This window comes from Euprymna scolopes, unplaced genomic scaffold, assembly GCF_053919585.1.
Source record: "Euprymna scolopes isolate OS-2025 unplaced genomic scaffold, ASM5391958v1 sca1, whole genome shotgun sequence".
NCBI classification, from domain to species: Eukaryota; Metazoa; Mollusca; class Cephalopoda; order Sepiida; family Sepiolidae; genus Euprymna; species Euprymna scolopes.
This window is the reverse complement of record NW_027633102.1, coordinates 1120191-1127690: the sequence shown is the minus strand read 5'-3', so window position 1 is coordinate 1127690 and position 7500 is coordinate 1120191. Positions and strand designations below refer to the sequence as shown.

Below are 7500 nucleotides of genomic sequence, written 5' to 3'. Positions count from 1 at the left end.
CAGCGCCATCCATTTTCGGGGCCGGTCGATTCGGCAGGTGAGTTGTTACACACTCCTTAGCGGATTCCGACTTCCGTGGCCACCGTCCTGCTGTCTATATCGACCGACACCCTTTCGGGGATCTCATGGGCGTCGCGTTAGGCACCTTAGCCGGACGTTTGGTTCATCCCACAGCGCCAGTTCTGCTTACCAAAAGTGGCCCACTTGGCACTCGCATTCGAGGTGACCAACCGCCCAGCGAAGCGTGCTGGCGGCGGCGGCCGGATGGGTCGGCTCCGTCGTTCGGGAGAGTCGGCCCGTTCCACCCGTTCCGAGTTCGAGAGTAGGTCGAGGCCGTGAACGGCCCCGGGGCCTCCAATCGTTCGCTTTACCGGATGGAATTGCGACGATCGAGCGCCAGCTATCCTGAGGGAAACTTCGGAGGGAACCAGCTACTAGACGGCTCGATTGGTCTTTCGCCCCTACACCCGGTTCCGACGATCGATTTGCACGTCAGAGGCGCTTCGGACTTCCACCAGAGTTTCCTCTGGCTTCATCCCGACCGGGCGTGGATCGCCATCTTTCGGGTCCCTGGTCGCTCGCTACGCCAGAGTCGGCCGAGTCGTACTCGGAAAAAGGGGAAACCGACCCGGGGGTGATGCGCCCGCGCGCAGCGCCTAAACTCGACGACAAAATAGGACTAGTTCAAGCCGCGGGATCTCACCGATGGGCGGAAGGAGGATATGGAAGCTGGCGCCCGGCAATTCCCCTTTTTGGATGATGCGCCGGTCCCCTCTCGGGGAGGAGGGAAAAACAACCGCACGTCAGCCACGAGCCTTCCCTCTCCTATCTCTCTCGGGAAGAGAGAAAAAAGGAAAAGTTGCGGGCACCGCAGCAGCGACGGCGGAAGGCCGAAAACGCCGCGCCGGCGGGATCGGGCACGGCTCGGAGGCGGGTGAGGCGAGGAGAAGACGACGGCACGAGACCGACGACACCCCCCGACGACCCCCGGACGACTTTGCCACGACACCTCTCCCGATCGACGCCCTCCTACACGCTCTCTCGCTTTCGCTTCGCCTTCGGGGTTAGTCAGAGGTGGCCCCTACGACTCGCGAACGGCCAGGACTCCTCGGTCCGTGTTTCAAGACGGGTCGGGTGGGTTGCCGATGCACGTCGCTGACCCGGGGTGGCGGGCGGCTCGAGTAAAAAAGCGTCGCCGAGCGACCTCTCCGGAAACGGAAACGGGCGCGGGCGGGGTTGCCCCCGACAAGAACCCGAAACGTCGGCGAGGTGCGTGACGGCGAGGCCGCGCCAGTCCTATCCCGCCTCTCATCGCGCACGCGCCCGAGACGGTGGGGCGCCTAAGGAGCGACACACAGAGTGCGTCGCCCGCACGCGACTTCCGGCGGGATCAAAACGGACCGGCTCGCCACGTGTAACGGATCGTGTCAGATTTCCTCCGTTCCCGGCAGAAAGGGGCAGTTACGTTCGCGGGCCCGACGGCCGGTGGCCCCCGACTTCACAAGGTGGGAAGACGGGGGTTTTCAGGGTGATGAAACGCCTGCCGCCTACGGAAAAAAACCCGCGTGTTCGACCTGCACGCCGGGAACGGGTCGCGACGACGGACCGGAGGGGAAGTGCGTCCGGTGCCGGCCGCGCGGAGGTCGCGCCGAAGCGCCCGCGCCATGATTACGCCGAGCGATGATGAAGGGGACGGGTGCAGCGGAGTCGCGCGCGGAGGGAGCAGGAGGAAAGAAGAAGCGGCGGCGACGGATGCGGCGGGTTAGGGCCCGGCGGCAGCAGCGATCGAGAGGACGAGTCCCCTCCGTCGCAGCCAACCGACGCAGCCACCTACCGACGCCGCGGTCGTCACCACGTTTCCCTTCCCGCTATCCACGCGGCCCGTCTCCTTCGTCGGCGACGCGGGCACAAAAGCTGGAACCGCGGGGAACGAGTCCCCCGCGGACACGACGAACGACGACCTGTGCCGCGACGGCCTCTCTTTCAAGAACACACATCGAGTTTGGGCTCGAGCCTAGGCAGCACCGGACTGAGTCCCCCCGCGATCGCGGTGAGCGGTCCCACCCGTTTACCCCTGGGCGGTTTCACGTTCTCTTGAACTCTCTCTCCAAAGTTCTTTTCAACTTTCCCTCACGGTACTTGTCGACTATCGGACTCGTCCCGGTATTTAGCCTTGGATGGAGCTTACCACCCGATTTGGGCTGCGTTCCCAAGCAACCCGACTCTCGGATCGAAGGCCGTCGCTCGCCGTCCGCACCGAATGGGCCTGGCACCCGCCGCGGGCGGCCCCGATCGAGGGAACTCCGAACTATGCGAGACGAAAACGAACGGCTGCCTTCGACCCATGCGCCACACGTCCCGAAGCCTTTAACTTGCGACGGGATTCGGCGTTGGGCTTCTCCCGGTTCACTCGCCGTTACTAAGGGAATCCCGGTTGGTTTCTTTTCCTCCGCTTAGCGATATGCTTAAGTTCAGCGGGTCGTCTCGTCCGAGCCGAGGGCGGCGGTTTTTAGTAGAGTGTGGTGTTTGGAGGAGAGGAATCTCGATCGGTACCCTCCGTGTGACGACGGCTGGCCGATATAGCGCCCGTCCGACCGAAAATGAAGAAGCCAACAATTAAAAAAAAGCGTGGGTCCTCCCCATCCGACGTTGCGTTGCCTACGACGCGGCCACCTTTTTACGGTGCGACGGCCGTGCTCGTCGCGCTGCTCGAGGCGTCGCTGAGAGACACCTTCATGAGGCAGAGAGCGAGACGAGCAGGCGGCGCTTACGTCGGCAGTCGGTTAGGTCGGTACTTTTTTTTTGGTCTCCCTTCGGCTGCTTTCGGACAGACTCCTCCTGCTCCTCCTCCACAGTGTTTCTTCACGCGGTCGAAAAGGGAAAAGACTCCGCGGTCTGCCAGCGGGAGACGAAGGAGGAGGCCGGAGAGGGTTTTAAAAAAAAAAAAGACATTGAAAGGAGTCAATTCTTTTTTTATTTTTCTTCCCCCTCGTCACTCGCTCCTGCGACGTCCCGGTTACCACCGTGCCGAGGACCGGGCGGGCACGGGGACGGCAAGATGTCGTTTCGTTAACGGAGAAAGACATGTAACGTTCCGCCTCTCGACCGGACGTGGCCCCGAGACAAGGGATCTCGGGGCCGCAATGTGCGTTCGAGGTGTCGATGTTCACTGAGTCCTGCAATTCGCATCAGTTATCGCGGCTGGCCGCGCTCTTCATCGACGGACGAGCCGAGTGATCCCCCGTCCAGGGTTCAGCACTTGGTTTTTTTATATTAGTTTTTGTTTATATAGATTTAGTAGTGTGCGAGGAGGTCTGTGCGAGGAGGCGTGACGGCATTGCAATGTCGCGAGTAGTTTGTTTTTTTAGCTAGCGGCGGTGGCACAGCGGCTGCAAAAAAACAAAAAAAACGATAAAGCGGCGACAAGGCAAAGAAGAAGCGGCCATCACTTGCGGTGGGCGAAAAAACAAACAGGTGGTAAGACGCGGAAGCAAGCAAGAAGAGCTGGGGCTTTAAAAACCTCCGCGTCACCACAAATCTATCTCTCGCTCCGCCTTTTATAGGTTTGTTTGCGCGCATTCGAGGCGTTGACGCCGACAGACAGAGGAGGTAGGCCGGAAAACAACAAACCAGTCTCGAACGGGAAAACGGTAATGATCCTTCCGCAGGTTCACCTACGGAAACCTTGTTACGACTTTTACTTCCTCTAAACGATCGGGTTCGGTCGTCTTCTCCAGGCATCGAACGCCGAGGCGTAGATGCACGAGTGTCGTGACGGACACGTCGCGCACTGCCCGGCGGCGTCGTCGGCCAGATCCGAGGACCTCACCGGACCGTTCGATCGGTAGTAGCGACGGGCGGTGTGTACAAAGGGCAGGGACGTGATCGACGCGGGCTGTTGACCCGCGCCTACCGGGAATTCCTCGTTCACGGGGTTGGTTACAGGCCCCGATCCCTATCACGGGAGGTGGTTCAGAGGTTTCCCAACCCTCTCGGGCCGGGGCGAAGTCCCCGCTGATACCTCCAGTGTAGCGCGCGTGCGGCCCCGGACATCTAAGGGCATCACAGACCTGTTATCGCTCCGCCTCGTGTGGCTTTCTGCCACCCGTCCCTCTAAGAAGTGCGTGAGAAAACCGACCCGGACCCGAGCGCCACGGAGGACGCCGAGCCCGCCGTAAAAATCACTGACATCGGCGCACTAGTTAGCAGGCCGGAGTCTCGTTCGTTATCGGAATCAACCAGACGGATCGCTCCACCAACTAAGAACGGCCATGCACCACCACCCACCGAATCGAGAAAGAGCTATCGATCTGTCAATCCTACCGGTGTCCGGACCGGGTGAGTTTTCCCGTGTTGAGTCAAATTAAGCCGCAGGCTCCACTCCTGGTGGTGCCCTTCCGTCAATTCCTTTAAGTTTCAGCTTTGCAACCATACTCCCCCCGGAACCGAACTCTGGTTTCCCGCAGGCTACCCGCCGGGTCATGGAAGCGAACGCCGGCGGATCGCCGGTCGGCATCGTTTACGGTCGGAACTACGACGGTATCTGATCGTCTTCGAACCTCCGACTTTCGCTCTTGATCGAGGAAAACGTGCTTGCCACACGCCATCGCTGCAGTTCGTCTTGCGACGATCCAAGAATTTCACCTCTAACGTCGCAATACGAGTGGCCCCGACCGCTCCCTTCGATCATTGCCTCGCCGTAGACGGAGACCGACAGACGTAGACGAGGCCCTCTTCCATCATTCCATGCTTATCGTATGCAAGCTTGAACAGCCCGCTCTGAGCACTCTAATTTTTTCAAAGTGAACGTACCGGCCGCCGCGGACACTCGGTTAAGAGCACCCTTGGAGGAGAAACCGCCGACCGCAACACGCGCGCAGACAAGACACGAAGCAGGGACTCGGAGCGGACCGGGGGGTTCAAAAAAAAAGAGGAACGCGCGGAAAGGGAGAGGGAGAGAAGCGCGGGGGTCAGAGTGCGGGGATGCGAATGAACGCACCCAAACACACACACGTAGCACCCCCCCGTTAGACTACTCCCGGAACCGAACCGACGACCACTTGTTTTTTTTTTCCCGGATCCCGATCACGACCTCCTCGTCCACCTCGCCGGCAGGACCGCGTGGCGGGTATGCTAGCGGTTGACACCGGCGGAAAGGGCCGGGAATGCGAACGGACGACCAAAGTCAACGACGGACGATGGCGCCGCCGCCCCGGGGCCGCTTGCGCGACCACGAACCCGAGTTCGGACTACGAGCTTTTTAACCGCAACAACTTTAATATACGCTACCGGAGCTGGAATTACCGCGGCTGCTGGCACCAGACTTGCCCTCCGGTTGGTCCTCGTTAACGGATTTGAAGTGTACTCATTCCGATCGCGGGGCCTCGACAGAGTCCCGCGTCGTTATTTTTCGTCACTACCTCCCCGTGCCGGGAGTGGGTAATTTGCGCGCCTGCTGCCTTCCTTGGATGTGGTAGCCGTTTCGCATGCTCCCTCTCCGGAATCGAACCCCGATTCCCCGTTACCCGTAGTAACCACGGTAGGCACTTAACCGACCGTCGACAGTTGATAGGGCGGACCCTCGAGAGACCCGTCGCCGGGCGTGAAAGCTCGTGCGATCGACCAGTGAGTTATCCAGAGTCACCAAAGCGGAGCGCGCCGCCCTATGAGCCCCGCCACCGAACGGACCCGCGAGCGGGAACGCCGACGACGGGAGGACGGAATGACGCGCATCGGTCTCAGTCTAATATGTAGCGCCGCGACCCGGAACGGCCGACGCGGGTGCCAGCGCGCGAGGCGTGGCGACGACGGCGCGCCGACCGATCGCGGCCTGTGTCACATGTATTAGCTCTAGAATTGCCACAGTTATCCATCGCCTCCGAGGAGGAATACGGTCCCGAGGATTAGGTCCGGTTCCTGAGCCATTCGCGGTTTCGCCCGTTCTAATGCGTGGCGTGAACTTACACTTGCATGGCTTAAGCTTTGAGACAAGCATATGACTACTGGCAGGATCAACCAGGTATCGTTGGAATTTGGGACTTTGTTTCGACAGAACGACAGACCGACCGACCGACCGACCGACATAAGACAGACAACTACAACGACGGGCACGTGTTTATTTATTTTTCGAGGGGGTTCGCCGTCAGAAGAAGCGCGCTGCCCGCGCTGATGGCCTCTTTTTTGTTTCTCCCCTGACTTGGACCGAGACCGAGACTCAAAGAACGAAAGCGACCAACGTCGACAACAACAACGACAACGGCACCCTTGACAGCGATACATACGACAAACGACAAGCAGCACGACGGCAGTGCACACGGACATCGAGGGTCAAGGTGCAGACTGAACTCGCCGAGGTCGTCGTCATCGTGGTCGCCATCGATTCCGTCTCGTCGTCGTCGTCGTCAACGTCCACGTCACAGCCGGCCGAGAAGAGAGAACAGACGACAGCGTCGACAACAACAACATCGACAACGGCACCCTTGACAGCGATACATACGACAAACGACAAACAGCACGACGGCAGTGCACACGGACATCGGAGGTCAAGGTGCAGACTGGAATCGTCGAGGTCGTCGTCATCGTGGTCGCCATCGATGCCGTCTCGTCGTCGTCGTCGTCGTCTTCGTCGTCGTCGTCGTCATCAACGTACCAACCGACCGAGACGAGAGCAAGCAACAACGTCGACAACAACAACGACAACGGCACCCTTGACAGCGATACATACGACAAACGACAAACAGCACGACGGCAGTGCACACGGACATCGGAGGTCAAGGTGCAGACTGAACTCGTCGAGGTCGTCGTCATCGTGGTCGCCATCGATGCCGTCTCGTCGTCGTCGTCGTCTCCGTCGTCGTCGTCGTCGTCGCCAACGTCAACGTCAACATCACAGCCGTCATCGGGGAGGAGCTGGACCAGGGCAGCGGCGGCGTAAATTTTCCCGTCACCTTCGTCGTCGCCTTCGTCGACCGACCGACCGACCGGCGTCGTGTTCGTGCTCGGAAAACCGAGGAGAGACAACGTGCACATGGCGCGTTCTCGCAAGCGGCTCCTCGGTCCGATTTTTTTGGGCGGCTTTTTCGAGCTTTTTTTTTTTTTTCTCACCCTTTCGTCCGTGCGACGGCGAACGTTAGGGGAAAAAAAAAAAAAAAAAAAAAAACGACAACAACGCGGCGGACCGGGCGAACAACATCGTCGACACACACGACATTGACGACCGGTCCCCCTTTTCACAATCGCATCGAGATAAAAACGAACGAGTCCGATTCGAGCACCGAGTCGCGAGCGGGAGGACTGTCGGTGCAAGTATCGATCACTGACGTGAGCGCTTCGCCGGACAGAGGATGGCTCATCCGGCAGCCGTGCAAATCGACGGTATGGGAAGAACGAACAAGAAGAGCAACGACTTGATCGGCGGCTTGGGAACTGCGGACGGTGAAAACGGGTTAATCGACTGCGACCACGACTGCTCGATCGATCTTCTTTGGCGCTAACAAAGGT

General features: G+C 59.7%; 2 non-coding genes and 1 pseudogene across 2 annotated transcripts in view; all 3 read right to left on the bottom strand.

Moving 5' to 3' along the window:
* LOC145273614 (large subunit ribosomal RNA) overlaps window positions 1-2502 on the bottom strand; it is a 5722-nt gene extending 3220 nt beyond the window's left edge. The window contains exon 1 of the ribosomal RNA XR_013866436.1: window positions 1-2502. This exon is cut by the window's left edge and continues 3220 nt beyond it. This is a non-coding gene — a ribosomal RNA (large subunit ribosomal RNA).
* A 593-nt stretch (window positions 2503-3095) lies between these two features.
* LOC145273536 (5.8S ribosomal RNA) lies at window positions 3096-3253 on the bottom strand. The gene has a single exon (XR_013866396.1). It is a non-coding gene; the product is annotated as a 5.8S ribosomal RNA (ribosomal RNA).
* Window positions 3254-3651: 398 nt separating this feature from the next.
* On the bottom strand, window positions 3652-6022 carry LOC145273452 (small subunit ribosomal RNA; annotated as a pseudogene).
* Between the last annotated feature and the right edge of the window lie 1478 nt (window positions 6023-7500).